This window comes from Salvelinus sp. IW2-2015, linkage group LG19 (assembly GCF_002910315.2).
Source record: "Salvelinus sp. IW2-2015 linkage group LG19, ASM291031v2, whole genome shotgun sequence".
NCBI lineage: Eukaryota > Metazoa > Chordata > Actinopteri > Salmoniformes > Salmonidae > Salvelinus > Salvelinus sp. IW2-2015.
Window position 1 is genome coordinate 14,652,272 of NC_036859.1, and position 22,806 is coordinate 14,675,077.

A 22,806-nucleotide genomic window follows, 5' to 3' on the forward strand; every position below is an offset into this window, starting at 1 on the left:
TTTTACACGGCTCTGTCTATCTTGGTCCATGATAGTGGTTGTTAGCCTGCACTGCACTGAACTAGAATGGCCTGATAGACAGCTCTCTCATTGGATATTTATTGAATGAATGTTGTTCACTGCCCAGGTTTTCTGTGTTTGTGTTAATCCAAGGATACTGTTTTTCAGAGAGATTTTTGCAACCATTACCGCCAACAATCAGATGATATCATCTATCTTATTTTGCGCTGATTATTTCCTGTGGGTTGTTGTGGCCTGACTGGCCTCATAACACCGAATTCACTCTTAATTCTATGTACTTGTCTCTGCGTCTGCATCTGCATGATGTTTGGAAAGAATAACATCCCAACCCAAATGGCATACTGAACAAACCGAACAAACCAAAGCAATTGTCCCATTCAGAGTCAGAGCCAGACTCCTTCATTCCCCCCTTTTTCCCTTCCTCGAGTTGTGATGATTTGTTCCGTTTCAAAAGCGTCCTGAAGACCGAGAGGCTGCAGGCAGAGAGAGATGAGAGGGAAAATGAAAGAGAGAGGTGGTAGAGAGAGAGAAAGAAAGGGAGGGAGAGAAAGAAAGAAAGAGCTAGCGAGAGCAGGGCTCTGTTGTTGATCAGCCAAGCAAATCAGATCTTGATGATATTTGGAGAGCAGAGTTGTGATTGCTGATTGCTCTGGCAGTTTTAATTAGAGAGTCGTAAGCAGCCTGTCTTCTCTCTGCTGAACACAGTTAACTATCAAACATACTTAAATGGAACAAATAATTACTTTGTTGATGGTTAGAGTAACAGAAAAAAGTGGAAATGTTTTTTGGCTATAGGCCCTAATTAAATATTTAATTTTATGTGATTGCAAACAGGATTTTGTAAAAGGTTTTGAGTAGATGATGTACTTGATGTATAGTATATGCTATTTACCTCATGGTAAATGTGCTGTATATAACCCTACCATKCCCATCTTAATGAGGGAAATAATGTCATATCAAGCAGAATAAAACGATGTGAAGAAACATGAAAAGATTTCTTTGAAGTTTAGCATACCATACACCATGCCTATAGGAAACCCGAGCTGAATCTTAAACCCAAACCCTTTCCAACCAATCCTTGCTTGCTATAGATTGAACAAGGCTTATTTTCAGCATGCAGGTTTGTGTCATGCGCTCCTGGACCTTTTGTTAGGACATTTTAATTACAGCCGAGCCTGGGTGTAATTGATCTGGGCTTAAAGGGATTTCTCTTTTCACTGAGAAAGGCCTAGTTGTTAATACAGGCCAGTGAATGCTTCCACCTCCACTTACAGCCTATACTTCAACTGTTATGGTGCACACAAAGAGATGCACCGCAATAGGCTGGTCTTTCATTCACTTCCAGTGCCGTTATTTAGTTTAATTTAGTTACTCCTCCAGTGGGTAGCTAGCTTAGCAGTTAAACCAGACTGAAGGCTGCGCAGTGTATAGCTGGCTAGCACAGAGTACATTCACTTTACAGTTGTTTAGTAAGGCAGATTCTGTACTTGATGTGTAATGAGTAAATTGGCCTCAGAGGAGTAGGCTAGCTAGCTAAGCTAACACATCAGAATACCTTTGGAAGGGAGACTACTTCTCCCACTTCAGTTGCCGCAGCAACGTCACATCTGTTGCGAACTCCCTCCCTCTGTCGCCACCTGCAGTGTCCTTCTCTTTCGTCCTCTTATGGAGCACTTCTTCACTGTTTCTGTGTTGTCACCCACCATTTTAAATGTTTTATCAGCCTGTTAGATAATGCTTCCCGATGACGGTGAATTATTGATGGCCTTGTTCCTATGAGTGAGACAGGGCAGGCTTTTAACTCTCTGGGCTGCCTGCCTGCCGCTGCCAACCTGCTGGGTGTCTTCAGAGGTAACTAAGGGACACTATACAAACACCCAAAGGAATGATGTAGGCCTAATAGAAGAGGAGGAGAAAAAAGAAGGGGGGGGGCTGAAAATACAATAAAAAGAGGGCAGGGCGTCTTCTGTTCCAGACCCAGTCTTCTTTTACAGTAATGGGCTTAGTTACAGAATAAGACCAACTTTGCAGCGAAGGAAAAGCTTTGAATCCACTGCAGGTCTCTTGCTTTGTTTGAAGCATTGGGCTATAGCTGTTTCTTATTTCTCGATTTTGTCTGTTGTCTGAAAGGACAACATACAATTTTTGGGGGGATTCAAAAGATTTACATGTAAAATGTGTGTGTGTGTGTGTGTGTGTGTGTGTGTGTGTGTGTGTGTGTGTGTGTGTGTGTGTGTGTGTGTGTGTGTGTGTGTGTGTGGTGTGTGTGTGTGTGTTGTGTGTGTGTGTGTGTGTGTGTGTGTGTGTGTGTGTGTGTGTGTGTGAGAAACTCAGCTTACAGTAAAGAATATCCATAAGAAAATGGGCTGGTTTAAGTATGACCCAGAGGTCTCTTGTAGGAATCTCTTTGAAAGCGAGAATTAAATGATTAGTCAACAGAGTAAACAGGTCAAACCAGTTTCTTATTTCCTCTAGGAAATGCATATGTTTTATACAGGAGGGTTCAGGATTGGCAATGAAATACAGTAGCTCTAACTTTTCCCTCCCCCAGCTAACTAGCTAGCTCCAGTGTTACTAGTTTACATTCAATAGATATACAGTACCAGTCAAAAGTTTGGACACAGCTACTCGTTCCAGGGTTTTTCTTATTTTTTTCTATTTTATACATTGTAGAATAATAATGAATACATCAAAACTATGAAATAACACATATGGAATCATGTACTAACCAAAAAAGTGTTAAATCAAAATCTATTTTATATTTGAGATTCTTTGCCTCGATGACAGCTTTGATTTGTTTTTGGTTACTACATGATTCCATATGTGTTATTTCATATTTTTGATGTCTTCACTATTATTCTACAATGTAGAAAATAGTAAAAATAAAGAAAACCCCTTGAATGAGTAGGTGTATCGAAACTTTTGACTGGTACTTGGGCTTACATACTCCTTTTGTCACACACTACATTCTACCTCACTGAGAGTGTAGATCAGGGATAATCAACTAGATTCAGTCGCTTGCCAATTTTTTCCCTTGAGTGGAACATAATTACAAATAATTTCTAGACTGTAATTTGACCGCAAGAAGCCGAAACAGATATGTTTGACTATAATATAATAATTTCAAACCTTGCTTACATTTGTATAGGATCACATGTCTCTTTAGTATGAGTGGGAACAGTTTTCTTAAATTAAAATCACTTGGAGCGAATTTCCATGCGTTTTTAATCTTTTATGTCCAACAAAAATAAACCCAAAAACTATTTTTGGGGGGCTCAGAAAACTAGAGGGGAGGGGGGGGCAAATAAAACCCCACCTGCGGGTCACCAGTTGGGGAACCCTTGTGTAGATAGATAGGTAGAGGCACAGTGTAATACAGTGCCTTCAGAAAGTATTCACACCCCCTAACTTATTRCACATTTTGTTSTGTTACAGCCTAAATTGAACATTTATTCTTTATTCTAACATTTATTCTCATCTACACACAATACCTCATAATGACAAAGTGAAAGCATGTGTTTTGGAATATTTMTATTCTGTACAGGCTTCTTTCTTTTCACTCTGTCATTTAGGTTAGTATTGTGGAGTAACTACAATGTTGTTGATCCATCCTCAGTTTTCTCCTATCACAGCCATTWAACTCTACAACTATTTTAAAGTCACCATTGGCCTCATGGTGAAATCCCAGAGTGGTTTCCTTCCTCTCRGGCGACTGAGTTAGGAAGGACGCCTGTATCTTTGTAGTGACTGGGTGTATTGATACACCATCCAAAGTGGAATTAATAACTTCACCATYCTCAAAGGGTTATTCAATAAATGCCGGTTCTTTGCGAGTCGTTTGWAACCCTCGCTGGTCTTTGTGGTTGAATCTGTGGTTGAAATTCACTGCTTGACTGAGGGACATTACAGATAATTGTATGTGTGAGGTACAGAGATGAGGTAGTTATTCAAAAATATTTTTAAACATTATTATTGCACACAGCGTGAGTCCATGCAACTTATTATGTGACTTGTTAAGCAAATGTTTACTCCTGAACTTATTTAMGCTCGTCATAACGAAGGGGTTGAATACTTATTGACTCAAGATGTTTCAGTTTTTGATTTTGAATTCATTTGTAAAAGATTCAAAAACATAATTCCACTTTGACATTATGGGGTGTGTAAGGCCAGTGACACAAATGTAATTCATATTAAATTCAGGCTGTAACGCAACGAAAGGTGGAAAAAGTCAAGGGGTGTGAATACTTTCTGAAGGCACTGTATATTTAACCTTAGTAGGTGTGAAGTTCCTACCACATTACCTGCAGGGGAATCTATCTGTTCATGTCCTGCAGCCAATGTTCTCACCATGTTTTCACATTTAGCAAACGATTGTTTGTGTGTGTACATGCGCGTTAATGCCCGCATCCGTGTGTATGTGGAGGAGTGCGTGAGCGAGAGAACAAGGCGTGGAGGAGGGTGTATTTTAGTGTGAGTATATGAAGAACTGACTGATTGAAAAGAAGAGCTCTGTGTGACATTTCAGGGGTTGAGATGCTGCTCCTCTAACTGACCTTCACTGTTTAACTCACTGTGGGAAGGTCAGCCTGTTAATTTCACTACCAAGCTGGAGAGGGAGGGAGGGAGAGAGGGAGGGAGAGAGGGAGGGAGAGAGAGAGAGATCTAGTATTGGATAATGAAACTGACATTTAAAGGCTTTTTCCACTTTTTGATTCTGATTATTTTGATTCTGATTCTTCATGGAACAGAGAGAGGGGTGTAGTATCGGTTAAGGAAACCATAGAATTAGAATACTGAAATGGACATTAACTTTCTTATGATGGTCCAAAGGTCAACCATGGTTTGCCAGTGCTCTGATAAGATACTGTGTAAAACAATGAATGTGAAGAATGTGTCTGCACTGTATGTGTGTCAGCTAGCTAGCCAAACAGTTTTAGATGAATGATTCCAAATTAACTCCCAATATGCCAACAWTCCATTCAAACAATGCAGTCAATTCACAGCCACTACACTGGTTCAAATCAGTTGATGATAGGACYTAGACAAGTTGTAAATGCAACAAGCACTGAAATTGTATCATATAATAGCACTCAAAGCTTTCCAAGAAAACATAATCTGAGACATGTGTGGTCTGTTTAAATATATTTTAGAGGCAATTTATACAGAAAATTGGTATATAACCTGTATAAACTGTATTTATAATTATATTATATTTTCGGTTGACTATAATTTCATTACACAATTTCTGATACATCACATGCCTTACTTTTATTTTCCTGCATAAGTAAAATCAGGAAATGCATCACCTATGCCTCTACTGCCATTCATRCCAATTAGACTAGTTTAGAATTTCTCCCTGGCCAAGATGGCTGCCATTTTCGRCCKATTATGGAACTTTGAGGGTTAATGACATATGCACCTCTAGTAATTTAATAGAATCTCTATGAATGAAACTGACATTTAAAGGCTTTTTCCTCTTCTGATTATTCTGATTCTTCTTTTTCTTCTTCAAATTCATAGATTACATTGTYCTCATTAAGCCCCTGTAACCTTTTAGAAATGGGTCTGGATGAGAAGCTAAAGGCTAAAGATGAGGAAGAATATTTTTAACAGGACATTTTTAAATGTAACATAAGTCGATGTAATGTCAAGACAGGTTCCGAACTTAGTAATTAGGCAATGATAATTCTGCTGGGTAAATATTGTAGTAGTGATGGTGGAAATTATGATGATGAGGATAGTGTTGACTGACTTTTTARAGTTCCCACACTTGTTTCTGCTCATTCAGTACAATATAATTCATACTCCTCTCTGCCTTTCGTACATCAATTTCCCACTCCTATTTCTGCCAATTAATTTTAATTTGTCCACTTTCTGCTAACCACAATATTTGACTTTGCTGTTTTCTCTATTCTAGTGATTTTCTAAAGGCTACCTCTCTCCTCCCTCTCAATTTTGCCATCCTTCCCTCAATTTCGCCATCCTTCTCACCATCCTTCTCACCATCCTTCTCACCAATCTTTCTCTCTCACTCTCTCTTTCTCTCTCTGTGCCCGTTGGCACTCTTTATCTATCATTTCAATCTGTTGGCAGAGAGCCTTGAAATTCACCAACCAACTGTCGTCGACCCTATGAATACCATGCAGCTACCTGTTCATGTTTTTCCCCGCTCCCCCCTTCCTGCCCCTGTCCCAAAAATATCTTATCAGCTCCACAGTGCTGAACCCTCCTCCCACTTGACTGTCATGCCTGGCGAGCGCCTATCTCCATCACTGGCAGCCATGACAAGTGCTCTGTCTGCACCACTGACAGAGCTAAGGAAGTGACATAATTTCCCTTAGGAGAGGGGGAGGGGTGGGGGTAGCGGGGGGAGGGAGGAGCGCAGCCCTAACCCTGACAGACAGGGACAGTTAAGACAAAGTGTTCCTGGGTAGCGTTGGGATGCATAGAGGACAAATAATTATCTGGGGGTCTTTATTTTATCAGTCAGTTCCTGTAGATCCCAACTAGAACACACCCTAACCTAGTGTTGTCACGATACCAGAAWTTTGACTTRTATACCGTTAKCAGGGTTAGTATCATGATACTCGATACCAAAATGATACCACTGCATAAAAGAAGGCATATTAGCCAAAGTCACAAAATGGCAGTTGATCCAGATTGATGTTTTGAGTTCAATATCATTACATTTTAAATGTTTGATTTTTGAATGTGCCCATTAATTAAGCAATTATAAAATCATGCAATCACTTTGACTTCTCTAGCAATCTAACTACATAGCATAATGGTAATCATTTATTTGAATGGTAAATCTCTTGATAAATTGGGTAAATCAAGAAGTAGCCTATAGGCCTATTCACAATACAGGTGAATGCATATTCAGTAGGCGTGTAGGTGTGTGTGTGCATGTGTTGAGTTATTGAGATTGTTTTGGCTGATTCCATGGGGCTACAGATGAAAAACAATCTGTTTTCCTTCCATTTGGGACCGATTCTGCATTTGGTTAATGATGTTTGTCCCCCATGAGACACTGTAGACGCGGAAGCCTATTTCACTTCCTCAAAATCCCCAGAATGAATCTAAGATAACTCAAGAAATCTGTAGTTCGTTTTGGCCGAGGATGTTTTAGTTGCACAATTTTATATCTCACTAAGGTTTTTGGTGCAGTATTTCTCAAGTAAAAAAATGTGCCACGTGTTTTCTTATGTAAACAGTCGGAGCTGCAGGGCAGGCCTGTCTCACTGTCAATGCTATTGGACAGAGAGAAATCACCATAGCTCTTCACCCCATGTTAGTGGGCAAATGGACATCGTCTAATCAAAACCTAACCCTAATTATCCATGGTGTGACCCACGGGTGTTCCAAACTCTGCTTTAGAAAAAAATGACTTTAAGACCCAAATGATCCTATTTACACTTTGCAGTGTAACATTTTGACACTAGAATAACTGTTTCGGACTCATACCGATGCCCCATAGGCCGTTTTCAAAGGGATTTGTTGCTTTTTGAAGTCAGTCACTCTTTAAGACTCAGCAGCATACCACCCTGCATCCCACTGCTGGCTTGCCTCTGAAGCTAAGCAGGGTTGGTCCTAATCGGTCCCTGGATGAGACTAGATGCTGCTGGAAGTAGTGTTGGAGGGCCAGTAGGAGGCACTCTTTCCTCTGGTCTAAAAACAAAAATATCCCAATGCCCCAGGGCAGCGATTGGGAACATTGCCCTGWATAGGGTGCCGTCTTTCGGATGGAATGTTAAACGCGTGTCCTGACTTTGGTCACTAAAMATCCCATGGCACTAGGGCCTCCTGAGTGGCGCAGCGGTCTAGGGCACTGCATCACAGTACATGAGACGTTCACTACAGAACCTGGGTTTGATCCCGGGCTGTATGACAACCGGCCGTGATCGGGAGGCCCATAGGGCGGAGCACAATTGGCCCGGCATTGTCTGGGTTAGGGGAGCGTTTGGCCAGTGGGGGGCTTTACTTGGCTCATCACGCTCTAGCGACTTCTTGTGGCAGGCCGGGCGCCTGCAGGCTGACCTCGGTTGTCAGGTGAACAGTGTTTCCTCTGACACATCACATAAGCAGCGCGTTTTGGCGYGTCATGTTTCGGTGGACGCATGACTCAACCTTCGCCACCCGAGCCCGTTGGGGAGTTACAGCGACCAGACAAGATCAAAATTGTGGAGAAAAAGGGGGTAGGGGTGTTAACTCTGGTGTCCTGGCTATATTCCCAATCTGGCCCTCATACCATCATGGCCACCTAATCATCCCCAGCTTCCAATTGGCTCATTCATCCCCCTCCGCTCCCCTGTAACTATTCCCTAGGTCGTTGCTGTAAATGAGAATGTGTTCTCAGCCAACTTACCTGGTAAAATAAGTGTACAAAAAAGAAGAAAAAAAGACCCATGACTTCACTCAGTCAGTTRGAGTTTCAACCAAAGATGATCTTGACTTGGAGAGATGTGAGGCGGGGAGACTAAGTGAATTAATTACGTTTTCGGTGACAATCAGCTTTGAAATCAGCAATATTTTGCKTTATGGTTTGCATATTATCATACAAAAAAGTACTGGGTAGTGAATTGTTAACTTCAGCTGTAAGCTAGCAAGCAAAGTTAGCCTACAAAGCTGGAATATTCCGGTGTCTTCTAGCAATGTAAAGTGTTCTAGCCTATAATGGACATTATTTTGCAAACAGTAATTAACAGTTTCAACATTTCTACATGCCGTGTTMCATTAGTTAAGTGTGTTAACTTCTGTGCAGTATAAGTGGTGATATAGCCCAGACTCCCAGTGAGACTTGATCCTCTCTCAATCAATAGACGACGTGAGACACATTTGAAGTACCGAAAGTAACAACAATTCTAGTTCCACACCATTTGTCATGTTCTTGTTTATAAAAAGTATCAGAAATCAGAAGTGTCAGTATACATGTTGTTATTTCTTTCTTGAGTGTAGGCTGTTGTTGTGGGGTGGACAGTTCCCCAAATTAGTTAGTCAGAGAGGGCGAAAGGACTGAAGCATTGTGCCTGTGAGGTCCAGAGTGGAACACATACAGAACACACATGCCCACATCTTTATTTCAACTGAAAGCTTCAAGCTTACACCAGTCCAGGACTACTTACTTGCTCTAGTTGTGTCCCAGTCTCACTTGATATGTATATATGCACTCTTTATTTCTCTCCCCGTCCCTGGCACTAACAATTGAAAATAAATTAACATTCCTGCGGCTTTATTTTGTCCTTCTCTAAGCCTGTTGAGAATACTGGGGGGCGAACCCAGCAGGTCAAGCCATACTCACAAGCTGTCAATCATTCCCAGTGACCTTCCCGCCCATTTCTTTTTCCTCCCTTCCCATTCTTCTCTCCCTCTCCTCTCTCTCTCTCTCTCATCTATTCAGTTACTACCTTCTTAGAAAACCCTGGACCCCCACTCTCGCTCTCTCTAGACTCTCTCTCTTTCGCGCTCTCTCTCTCTCTGGGCTACTCTTTTGCCGGTCTCCTCCAGCTTGAGGCAGCCACAAGCTTTGTCAAAGAAGCTTCACATTCATTCAGCCTGCTGCTGCCCCAAACAGCCTCGTATTTCATGCTAGGACATGTGGCCTGTCTCTTTCCATCCATTTATTCTAATTACAATTTAATTGCTTGCCTTCCCCTTTGAAATGCTTGCTTGTTTTTTCTCTCCCTATCATTCCTCTGATAACATGAAACATTTGTTTGCACTGTGGTGTTTTTTCTCGATCCTCCAGACTGATGATACATTTGTCTCCTCGCTCTTCTCGCTGTCTATGGGTGGGAGAAAAAGAAAAACAGATGTTCTCGATGTTTGCACGTCATTTTTCATCCCCTGTGATGGATTCTGGGTGTCTGGGATGATATACTGTTAATAGAAAGAGCAAATACAGGAAGAGATTCATTCCTATGGTTCCTTTATGGGGGAACATTGAGACAAAAAGTACAGATGATGAGTTAATAACTTCTAACGATTCTAGAAGATTTCTGGGTTATTATTAAAGTTGGTTAATGTAGCTGGTGACAGTAAGTCATAACTGGGTTTGGTATACAATTATTACTATAGCTGCTGCCATGGCGATGATGGTATTAGAACGAGATGTGGTTATTCCTTCCTGGTCGAGTAACAAGTAACCTCAATAATTCCCTTGCTGCTTGGAGGAGCTGTGCTGTAGATCATTTGTCCACATAAACACACCATCTCCCAGGGGTTAACTACGCCTCACTTACCTCTTTAAGTCATTTTCTGCTCGAGGAAGCCACCCAGCACCTACCGCAATCTTCCCTTCCTTCCCCGACGTAAAACTATGATACGTCTGTCAGCACTCGCAGAAACCGTCTTCATGTTAATCTGCTAATCCTTTTATCTCAAGTCTGACCAAATCCAGTCCAGAAACCCCGCCAAACAAAACGGCTGGTTGGGGGGGGGGGGTGAGCTCCTCAGCTAGCTTAAGGGAGAAAGGGAACATGTTACTCAGCGGGGCGACGTTGCGGGTGGGTCTGAGTAGTACTGAGCAGGAGGAGAAAGGGGCCCTGGGGCAGGCTGTGCGGGAGGCAGGGAGGGAACCCCAGGCTCTGCAGGCCCCTCGCCCCCTGGTGTCTAGTTGGAATCAGCGGTTGAGCCAGCCCAGCAGGGCAGAGGGGTTAGTAGGTAGGGGGTATTGGGGAGGGGTTTACCCTCTACCCCATAAACCCCCTGTCTCTCCAGTCTCCACCGGTCAACCACCATGCGTCCTTCCTTAAACCCCCTGCCTCCAGGACTCATATTTGCGGATGATAAATGTGTAAAGCGCTAGGGGAGGGCGGCACAGTCACGTGTGGCCTCGGTTGGAGGAGGGGGGTAGGGGGGGGGGGACTGAATGGAAACCATTTTTCTGGTCTCCTGCCTTAAATGCATGTGCAGGGTGACAGGACAGCCCTCACACGTCACTCAGACACCAGCGTACCAGCGATTATTAGCAAGGCTCATGTTGTTTTGGGCCGCTCTGAGACGGAGTAGCGTTTCCACTGCCGCTCCACTGTGTTATCTGATCTGGTGGCCTACTGCGGCTAGATAAGTCATTTCCGAACAAATAATCACATCTCACTCTCTCTATCTCTGTCTCTGTGTCTGAAAGCACCACCTATCTTCTAACTGATATATCATCATAGCCTCGTGTGTGTTAGCTTGGCGCCGCACAGTACAACAGTTTGTGGCAGATTTGACCTCAAAGCAAGATAAATTACCCTTGGGTCTGTAGGCTATGTGCACTATGTTTAGTTAGCCTGTTCAAAACAGGACTCTCCAGCCACCCATAGAGCCATTTTAAAGAATGAATCCATAATGGAGATTTAAATGATGACTCTGTATGCTAATGCATATAGAAGTTCCCAACACAATGTTTTCTATGTGTGTGCTGCCATAAATATATCTTAGCAGTGCATTAGTGGAGCCCAGAGAGTGATCAGAACCGAGCGCTGCTCAGCTCAAATTTAGGTTCATTATAAAATAATCAGGGTAGTTGATGAGTGTCTCTGGAGAGGAGAACACAGAAACGCAAATGATCCTCTCGTGGCGTCCTCCACACTTCAAAGTGTAAAATGCTGCGTACTGTGTTCATGATGACACGTCTGTATGGACAAGGTCACATTCTGGAAGTTAAATATAGATAGTACATCATGAACTAGGTTAAGTCATGTGTACCGGATAGTCGTCTCCTTGGTGTGTTTGTTTTGTTTTTGTGCAGGTCAAGGTGTGTGTATGTGTATTTGCTTGCATGCGTGTGTGTTTGTGTGTTCTTGTTTGCTAACATGTACACTACCGTTCAAAAGTTTGGGGTCACTTAGAAATGTCCTTGTTTTTGAGGGAAAATAATATTTTTTTGTCCATTTAAAATAACATCAACTTGATCAGAAATAGATTGTTAATGTTGTAAATGACTATTGTAGCTGGAAACGGCTGATTTTTAATGGAATATCTACATAGGGGTACAGAGGCCCATTATCAGCAACCATCAACGTGTTCCAATGGCACGTTGTGTTAGCTAATCCAAGTTTATCATTTTAAAAGGCTAATTCAATTACAGGCTCAAATTGGCAAGAAACAAATAACTTTCTTCGGAAACTATTCAGTCTATTCTTGTTCTGAGAAATGAAGGCTATTCCATGCGAGAAATTGCCAAGAAACTGAATATCTCATACAATGCTGTGTATTACTCCCTTCACAGAACAGCACAAACTGGCTCTAACCAGAATAGAAAGAGGAGTGGGAGGCCCCAGTGCACAACTGAGCAAGAGGACAAGTACATTAGTGTCTAGTTTGAGAAACAACGCCTCACAAGTCCTCAACTGGCAGCTTCATTAAATAGCACCCGCAAAACACCAGTCTCAACGTCAACAGGCAACTCCGGGATGCTGGCCTACTAGGCAGAGTTGCAAAGAAAAAGCCATATCTCAGACTGGCCAATAAAAATAAAAGATTAATATGGGCAAAAGAACACAGAACTGGACAGAGTAACTCTGCCTAGAAGGCCAGCATCCCAGAGTCACCTCTGGTGTTTTGGGGGTACTATTTAATGAAGCTGCCAGTTGAGGACTTGTGAGGCGTCTGTTTCTCAAACTAGACACTCCAATGTACTTGTCCTCTTGTGCAGTTGTGCACCGGGGCCTCCCACTCCTCTTTCTATTCTGGTTAAAGCCAGTTTGCGCTGTACTGTGAAGGGAGTAGTACACCACATTGTACGAGATCTTCAGTTTCTTGGTAATTTCTCGCATGGAATAGCATTCATTTCTCAGAACAAGAATAGCTGACGAGTTTCAGAAAAGTCTTTGTTTCTGGCCATTTTGAGCCTGTAATCGAACCCACAAATGCTGATGCTCCAGATACTCAACTAGTCTAAAGAAGGCCAGTTTTATTGCTTCTTTAATCAGGACAACAGTTTTCAGCTGTGCTAACATAATTGCAAAATGGTTTTCTAATGATAAATTAGCCCTTTACAATGATAAACTTAAATTAGCTAACACAACGTGCCATTGGAACACAGGAGTGATGGTTGCTGATAATGGGCCATATGTACGCTTATGTAGATATTCCATAAAAAATCTGCCGTTTCTAGCTACAATAGTCATTTACAACATTAACAATGTCTACACTGTATTTCTGATGAATTTTATGTTATTTTAATGGACATAAAATAAGCTTTTCCTTCAAAAACAAGAACATTTCTAAATGACCCCAAACTTTTGAACGGTGGTGTATATGTGACATGGCCTCCATCCGGCGTATTTGACTTGTATTCTAACAAGTCTCTCTGGTGTGTGGAGGGCGTCTTCTGGGAGTTGAGCCTAACCTTAGCCGAGGCAGACAAAGCTGGCTGGGCTGTTTGTGGTTCCCTTCAAGATAAGGAAGAAGCAGACAAAAGTACCTCACAAAGAAGCTGTGTCTCTAATGGTGTCCTGTCTGAGTCTGTGTGAGCGTGTTGCCTGAGCAACAGGGTCCTCTCTTGTGGGTATAAGGCAGTAGAGCTCTGGGGAGGAGATCGAGGGAGGCAGGGAGTGGAGGGATAAACGGGGTGAAGGTAGTCAGTGTAAACACTAATTCGCTACATGGAAAAGATGAGCCTATAGCCCAGGGATGAGTGCTCTGTCATCCTCTCTTCTACCCAAGAGTATTTCCTGTCAGAAGCGAATAATAAACACTAACGGTAGTCTTGATAGACTGAATAGCTCCAGTATTTTGTCAAACCTCTCCATTTTCCTGTCTGCATGGACTGAATATCTCACTATCTGACTGGTTTGACTGATGAATGTTTGTGGTCATTTTGGCAGATGCATATATCCGAAGTGACTTACTGTTATCACACATTTTCAGTATACATTTGTCTCGCCATGAATATTCACCATTTGTACTGTGTGTTGAATATTTATGGTAATGCATCGCTCAAACCCATCTTGAAAGATGGCAGCAGTGATGACATAGGCTTTGTGATGATGATGTTGTCTCGATTTGCAGCAGTACCCCCCCTCCTTTCACCCCAATCTTCTCTCTGTATTTTCAGATGAGAAGATGACTGGTGAGGCTTTCCTAAAACCACAGATCGCTGACTACTCCAAGACTCCTCTGCTTTTTGATTCTATATCCTACAACCACAGTTTGTTAACTAGAGGGCATCTGGAGACTCTCCACACCCAGCAACAATGGCTCCTGCAGCGTGGAGGTGTTTGTTCTCCATTGTCTACTGCTCACCCTAATTCATTATCATTGTTCACAAGGTAAGTCCTTACATGTTGGATTTGAGTCATACATGAATGTGTGGTGTTGTTGTGCTGGTGTGTGTGTGTGGCATCTTTGGTGGTGTGTGTGTGTGTGTGTGGTGTGTTGGCATCTTGTGTGGTGTGTGTGTGTGTGTGTGTGTGTGTGTGTGTGTGTGTGTGTGTGTGTGTGTGTGTGTGTGTGTGTGTGTGTGTGTGTGTGTGTGTGTGTGTGTGTGTGTTCACTGAATGTGATTGTGTTCCATGAAAGTATGTTTGCAGTCTTCTAATGGGAGTGAAGAGTTGTGTTATATGGTGAATTCACTTCCAAGACATTTTATCATTGAAGGTTCACAATAGCACAGGGACTGAGTTGTAGATCTGAGTGCAGTGCACCGAGGCTTTTGTAATTCAGAAAACTCCATTCGTTTTTATATGCAACTTGATAGGATGATTCTGTTCAGTCCTTGCACCTGGAGGCTTCAATCAAAGGAGATGGCATTTTGCCTAACAGAAGAGTTTTTGGAAAGAACTACTGGTGTTTGTCTGTGTGTTTTTTATACTACCCAAAGGCATCTTGTGATGATCTTTTCTTTTCCATGCCTTACTTTAGATTAGTACGTTTGGCTGTCATTACAAGTTTGTCAAACTATTCTCTCTGATATGTTCCCATCGGAGGCATTAATATCGGTTGGTTGGTATTTCTGCTTAATGACAATCATTACATGTCTGTTCGGTTTTACTCTCATTGTACTCAAATCACATGCTAGCGTGCCAAACATTGATTACAGCCAAACGTCAAAGCGTATCAACTCCTGAGATTTCTTTTGAATTAAATATCTCTTTGTCATGTTTTTATTTCACACTTTCATAGATTTCAATAGTTTTTTTTGGTTTTATATTTAAATCTGACTGTGAAAGATGATTTGTTAACTAAAAAGAGATGGGAATGGAACAGTCAAGGCAGGCACAAACATTCAGAAGGAGATAGACTCACTTTGTAGATGTATAGCATTTGTAGACGATACTAAATAACTCAAATCTTTTTCCCAAGAAAAAAAACGACCTCAGAAAAGTTTGAAGAATGGGGCTCTGATTTGAGCTGCGAGATGGTCTGGGCTGAACGGTCCCGGTGATTTTCTTTTCAGGGGAGTTCCTGCTTTGGTATGCAGAAAGTCAAGGTTTTGGGTTTCACTTGACGAAGGCGAGGGATCTCAGGCCTATGAATGCAAATTTGCCCATTTTTATCAAAGAAGGAATGTGTGTGGGTTTTCACATTGAAAACTATGTCGGATCCATCCGTACGCCACTGACCTTCACCCTGTGTGTGCGTGTGTGTGTGTGTGCCATTTTTTTAAGCATTAACCACATTTCCATGGATGTCCGACCTACAAAAGGCCCCCTCTTAAAAATGACTTCCTCTTCTCAGTGAGGAGGAGATAGTATTATGACGTGACCATGTACACCCAAAACAAAAACATTCCTTGTGCTTTGAAAATCTTTAATGACAGAAAAAAATGGAAAAAAATCTTGTTTTGGGGTTATTGAATGCTTATTCTAGGTTTTTGTAACTAGAGGAATGGAGTCAGCACAAATACTTGTGACTGTCCCCTCATTCCATCGAGTTAATTAACGTTTATGAAAAATGCCATTTGGTGGGTTTTCTTATTAGCATAATAGGGACATCATTGGAAGCCATGGTTCAGTGCATGTGATTTTTATATTCAAATATAGCTTTCTGTTTCTCTCTACTTATGCGCAATGCTTTTAAAAAGTTCTAGTAATCACTTCCGTTCTATATTTGCACTCTTTTTTTACTGCTGCTTTTTCAAATCATTATCTAACTTGTATGGCTATATATTGACTAAGTATATCATTCCTGGAGCAGCAAACTGGGTCAGGGATGGTATCATGTTACTCAAGGGTGGTTTTAGACCGCCCAGCCTGTAGATATGAAGATAGAAGTTGACAACCAGATTCAGACCTAGCCAAGCAGCCAACCCTACAAAGGTAGGGCCGAGTTCCTCTCACAATGGCAGTTATTATGAACTTCAAAGAAAAGAAGCCAAGATTTGGGGGGGGATTATGTTCTGCGGTTTATTTTGTGTAGATATTGTGTAGACGTTGTTCTGTTGTTAATACCAGGAGTGGAATAGGCCCCTCAACCGAAACATCCAAACATGTATGAAACAGAAAGAAGAAGATGAAGTGTTTTCTCTTCTTTGTCTGTGTCATCTCTTTGTGTAGATGGGGATTAAGTATAATTCAGGAAACACTGTTTGTTTTGTTCCCAACAAGTGTTTGGATTGCAGGCGATATACAGTTTCTACACCAGGTTCTGTGTGTTTGACAAACATATTAAACTGAGGTGTCAATGTTTGGTCTATTCAAATACCAACCTTTGTGAAAAGTGCCTAAGGGCTAAAGCAGACAGTGGTGTAATTATTTTTGACCTTGTTTATTCACATGACCCTTGTACATATTGAGAATTAGAGACTAACTTTTTCAGTCAGTGAAAATTGCCAAAATTTAGGCACTCTTATTCACTCCTAGTAGACATGGAGGGCTTCCAATTTTACTTAAACTGTTTGCACATAATTTGAAATTTCACATGCATTAGACTGCATTGCTTTCAATAGCAGATCTTGCCTAAAAGTTATTATATTATTCTATCAACTCCCATACTTGAGTGATTTTATCCTATCAAGATGGTTATAAGGGTCAACTATAGGTCCCAACTCATCAAAATGATTGGACTCAAGCCATAAGTAAGCCATGGCTGTGTATTGATGGAATGGTCTCCAATGTGCCACACTGGTATTTCCAGTTGTCAGAGTGGAATGAATGGAAAGAAAGCATCGAGCCTCGATTCTCCACACTGGCCTCCAGCCATAAACGTCCAGTCTGTCATCTGACTGATATGCTTGGTTTTGTGTTTTTATAATTCCTATCTGAACGGTACGGGTCTATGGCAGGGCTATCATGAATTATCAGTCGAGCCCTGGGAGATTCACAGATGACTGGCGAGACTGCGTGCTGTGAACATGCACACAGAACGCCCTCTGATTTATCCCTTTCCCATGGCACGTTCTGGCCCAAATGGAAGTCTTCCGTGAAACAAGCCGGGTTTTATCGTTTGGACTTTCATCTAGCCGTGACCGCATGGGGGGTGTCGCTGAGAGATGGATCTTAACCATCACTTTCACATTCTCAAAATGTTTATTATACTGCAGTCATCATTATAATTCAGTCAATATTGGCTACAGCATATGCTTTCCCACACAATCCTTTCCCTCACAATGCTTTCTCACTATGTCCATCTTCAAGATGAAATGTGTATTTTTGAATGTAACCTTGCAGAATTTCCAATGATTAGGAGAAGCTGGTAAACCTAGATACGATTTGTCCAAAAAAATGTAATTAAAATGAGAAAAGCTATATTGAACAGCACAGGATTTAGCATTTCATTCTGCGAAAACAAAACACAATATCACCCTTGATGGGGTAATTTAGATTAGCAGTGATTTCCTGAGTGGGTCTTGGGAAACCAAAAGCAGCAACAAGAATGTTCCCTTCTGTCCGTACGCACAACTATGATTTAAGAGTGCAGGCCTTTGGGAGAGGAGAGGCCTAGCTTGCTTTTATTGTGTATTTAGATGTGATTGTAAAAATCCCTGTTATATGGCCCTATGATGAACAGACACTCAATCTATTAGGTTGGAAGTTAAGCCTCCTGACAGGTTGATTTCATTTGCTTAGCATGCCCCTAAATCTTGTTTGCTGGCAGCGACACAACCCAGCTCAATTCACACCCTCAACGTCTCAAGTGGATATAAACACACTGGACCAGATCCCTGCCTCACTTTTTCCACTCAAATGTGAGATCTACAGTTAAAGTAAATGGAAGTTCCTCAGACTCAAACAACCCAACTCAAATAATGGTGGTGGCAAACTAATATTGTTCCCAGTGGTGTATACAGTAGAGAGGAGTTTCAGTTTAATTGAACACCCCTGCTTGAATGTAAATTCTTGGAGTTGGTTTTCACAAGTCACTTCCTTCCCAGGGCTTACAAATGTCATGACAAAGTAATGCATTTAATCAAACGTTCATGTCTGCAAAAACACGTAGGCTGTCTTTTTTTATATTCAGCATTAATCATGTATGAGACTTTAGAATAAGGAAGATGATTGAAGGTAATAGCAATATGTCAAATTTTATTACAGTATAATTTCCAGTTCATATGGTAATATTTACATAGAGATGAATTGAAGCCAAGAGTATGTCACATTGTATCAACAATATACACAACATATAGCAAATACTAGACAACAAATAAGAACAAAGAAGATTTATTACAGGTGAGACCAAAGACAAGAATAGCAATGATCAGTGTAAACAATGCAATCTGTCCTATTGCGGCATGACTATTTCTACTTGTGCTATTGAATATTTTAACTTGGCATTGTCAGCAATTTTCTCCTTCATCATGACATAGATTTTAAGGTGTCCGGGAGAGTTTACTTTAGAAAACATAATGTTTTTAAAAGACAATTCTCTTAAGGCACTTGTTGGATGCTTGTTTGATGGGGATGGCGCCGGAGGGGAAGGCAGCCGTCTTATCGGCTCTTAACTAACCATGCTATTTTGTTAGTTTTTTTTGCGTTGTTCGTAACTTGTTTTGTGCATAATATTGCTGCTACCGTCTCTTATGACCGAAAAGAGCTTCTGGACATCAGAACTGAGATTGCTCACCTCAAACTGGACGAAGAGTTCTTCTTCAATGAGTCAGACGGGAGGGATATAATACAGACACCCGACCAGGCCCAGATCCCCGTTATTCGCAGGAGAAGGAAACTGAGATTTCGTGGAAAGAGATCTGGGTGCCTTGTGAGGATCAGGCGACGAGTGGCTAATCTGCCCTTGCCTTCCGTCCTGCTAGCTAATGTTCAATCGATGGAAAATGAAAGGGGCGAAATGAAAGCATGTTTATCCTACCAACGGGACATTAAAAAATGTAATATCTTATGTTTCACCGAGTCGTGGCTGAACAACAACATTAAGAACATACAGCTGGCACTCATACACTCTATCTGCAGGACAGAACAGCCGCTTCTGGTAAGACACGGGCCGGGGGCCTATGCATTTATGTAAACAACAGCTGGTGCACGATATCTAAGGAGGTCTCGAGATTTTGTTCACCTGAGGTAGAAGTATCTCATGATAAGCTCTAGACCACACTATCTACCAAGAGAGTTTTCATCTGTATTGTTCATAGCTGTCAACATACCACCACAGACCGATGCTGGCACTAAAACCGCACTCAATGAGCTGTATACCGCCATAAGCAAACAGGAAAACGCTCATCCAGAGGTGGCGCTCCTAGTGGCCGGGGACTTTAATTCAGGGAAACTTAAATCAGTTCTACCTAATTTCTATCTGCATGTTAAATGTGCAACCAGAGGGAAAAAAATTCTAGACCACCTTTACTCCACACACAGAGATGCGTACAAAGCTCTCCCTCACCCTCCATTTGGCAAATCAGACCATAATTCTACCCTCCTGATTCCTGCTTACAAGCTAAAATTTAAGCAGTGACTCGGTCTATAAAAAAGTTGTCAGATGAAGCAGATGCTAAACTACAGGACTGTTTTGCTAGCACAGACTGGAATATGTTCCGGGATTCTTCAATAAGTGCTTTAAGGACGTCGTCCCCTCAGTGACTGTACGTACATACCCCAACCAGAAGCCATGGATTACAGGCAACATTCACACTGAGCTAAAGGGAAGAGCTACCGCTTTCAAGGAGCGGGACTCTAACCCAGAAGCTTATAAGAAATCACACTATGCCCTCCGACGAACCAAATTATCAATACAGGACTAAGATCGAATCATACTACACCGGCTCCGACGCTTGTTGGATGTGGCAGGGCCTGCAAACTATTTACAGACGCAATCCTACCAGACGAGCTAAATAACTTCTATGCTCGCTTCAAGGCAAGTAACACTGAAACATGCATGAGAGCATCAGCTGTTCTGGACGACTGTGTGTTCAAGCTCTCCGCAGCCGATGTAAAACCTTTAAACAGTTCAACATTCACCAGACCGCAGGGCCAGACGGATTACCAGGACGTGTACTCCAAGCATGCACTGACCAACTGGCAAGTGTCTTCACTGACATTTTCAACCTCTCCCTGTCTGATTCTGTAATACCAACATGTTTCAAGCAGACCACCATAGTCCCTGTGCCCAAGAACACTAAGGTAACCTGCCTAAATGACTACCGACCCATAGCACTCAGGTCTGTAGCCATGAAATGCTTTAAATGGCTGGTCATGGCTCACATAAACACCATCATCCCAGAAACCCTAGACCCACTCCAATTTGCATACTGCACCAACAGATCCACAGATGATGTAATCTCTACTGCACTCCACACTGCCCTTTCACACCTGGACAAAAGGAACACCTATGTGAGAATGCTATTCATTGACTACAGCTCAGCGTTCAACACCAGAGTGCCCTCAAAGCTCATCACTAAGCTAAGGACCCTGGGACTAAACACCTCCCTCTGTAACTGGATCCTGGACTCCCTGACAGGCCGCCCTCAGGTGGTGAGGGTAAGCAACAACACATCCGCCACGCTGATCCTCAACACGGGGGCCCCTCCTGTACTCCCTGTTCATTCATGACTGCACGGCCAGGCACAACTCCAACACCATCATTAAGTTTGCTGATGACACAACAGTGACCTGTTAGGCCTGATCACCGACAACGATGAGACCGCCTATAGGGAGAAGGTCAGAGACCTGACCGTGTGATGCAAGGACAACAACAACTCCCTCAACGTGATCAAGACAAAAGAGATGATTGTGGACAACAGGAAAAGGAGGACAGTGCACGCCCCCATTCTCATCGACAAGGCTGTAGTGGAGCAGGTTGAGAGCTTCAAGTTGCTGATCTATGCATAGTCACTTTAATAAGTCTACCTACATGTACATATTACCTCAATTACCTCGACACCAGTGCCCCCGCACATTGACTCTGTACCGGTACCCCCTGTATATAGCCCCGCAATTGTTATTTCACCCCCCTCTTCAAAGGGGGTGACGCTCTAGACCCAAACAGTTATAGACCTATATCCATCCTGCCCTGCCTTTCTAAAYTCTTCGAAAGCCAAGTTAATAAACAGATCACTGACCATTTTGAATCCCACCGTACCTTCTCCGCTGTGCAATCCGGTTTCCGAGCTGGTCACGGGTGCACCTCGACCATGCTCAAGGTACTAAACGATTTCAATACCGCCATCGATAAAAGACAGTACTGTGCAGCCGTCTTCATCGACCTGGCCAAGGCTTTCGACTCTGTCAATCACCGTATTCTTATCGGCAGACTCAACAGCCTTGGTTTCTCAAATCACTGCCTCGCCTGGTTCACCAACTACTTCTCAGACAGAGCAGTGTGTCAAATCGGAGGGCCCGTTGTCCGGACCTCTGTCAGTCTCTTTGGGGGTACCACAGGGTTCAATTCTCGTGCCGACTCTTTTCTCTGTACATATCAACGATGTCGCTCTTGCTGCGGGTGATTCCCTGATCCACCTCTACGCAGACGACACCATTCTGTATACATCTGGCCCTTCCTTGGACACTGTGTTAACTAACCTCCAAACGAGCTTCAATGCCATACAACACTCCTTCCGTGGCCTCCAACTTAAACGCTAGTAAAATAAATGCATGCTTTTCAACCGTTCGCTGCCCGCACCCGCCCGCCTGACTAGCATCACTACTCTGGACGGTTCTAACTTAGAATATGTGGACAACTACAAATGCCTAGGTGTCTGGCTAGACTGTAAACTCTCCTTCCAGACTCATATTAAACATCTCCAATCCAAAACTAAATCTAGAATCTGCTTCCTATTTCGCAACAAAGCCTCCTTCACTCACGCCGCCAAACACACCCTCGTAAAACTGACTATCCTACCGATCCTCGACTTTGGCGATTAGTCATTTACAAAATAGCTTCCAGCACTCTACTCAGCAAACTGGATGCAGTCTATCACAGTGCCATCCGTTTTGTTACCAAAGCCCCTTATACCACCCACCACTGCGACCTTTATGCTCTAGTTGGCCCTCGCTACATATTCGTCGCCAGACCCACTGGCTCCAGGTCATCTATAAGTCGATGCTAGGTACAGCTCCGCCTTATCTGCTAGGTAAAGCTATCACATCATCAGCTCACTGGTCACGATAACAACACCCACCTGTAGCACGCGCACTAGCAGGTATCTCTCACTGGTCATCCCCAAAGCCAACACGTACTTTGGCTGCCTTTCCTTCCAGTTCTCTGCTGCCAATGACTGGAACGAACTTTAAACATCAGCTATCTGAGCAGCTAACTGATCTCTGCAGCTGTACATAGCCCATCTATAAATAGCCCACCCAATCTACCTACCTCATCCCCATATTGTTTTTATTTACTTTTCGGCTCTTTTGCACACCAGTATTTCTACTTGCTCATCTATCACTCCAATGTTAATTTGCTAAATTGTAA

At 42.5% G+C, this 22,806-nt stretch overlaps 1 long non-coding RNA gene across 1 annotated transcript in view; it reads left to right on the forward strand.

Moving 5' to 3' along the window:
- LOC111979418 (uncharacterized) overlaps positions 1 to 14,279 on the forward strand; it is a 28,689-nt gene extending 14,410 nt beyond the window's left edge. The window contains exon 2 of the long non-coding RNA XR_002879331.2: positions 14,066 to 14,279. This is a non-coding gene — a long non-coding RNA (uncharacterized lncRNA). The remainder of the gene's footprint in view (positions 1 to 14,065) is intronic.
- The last annotated feature ends 8,527 nt before the right edge of the window (positions 14,280 to 22,806 follow it).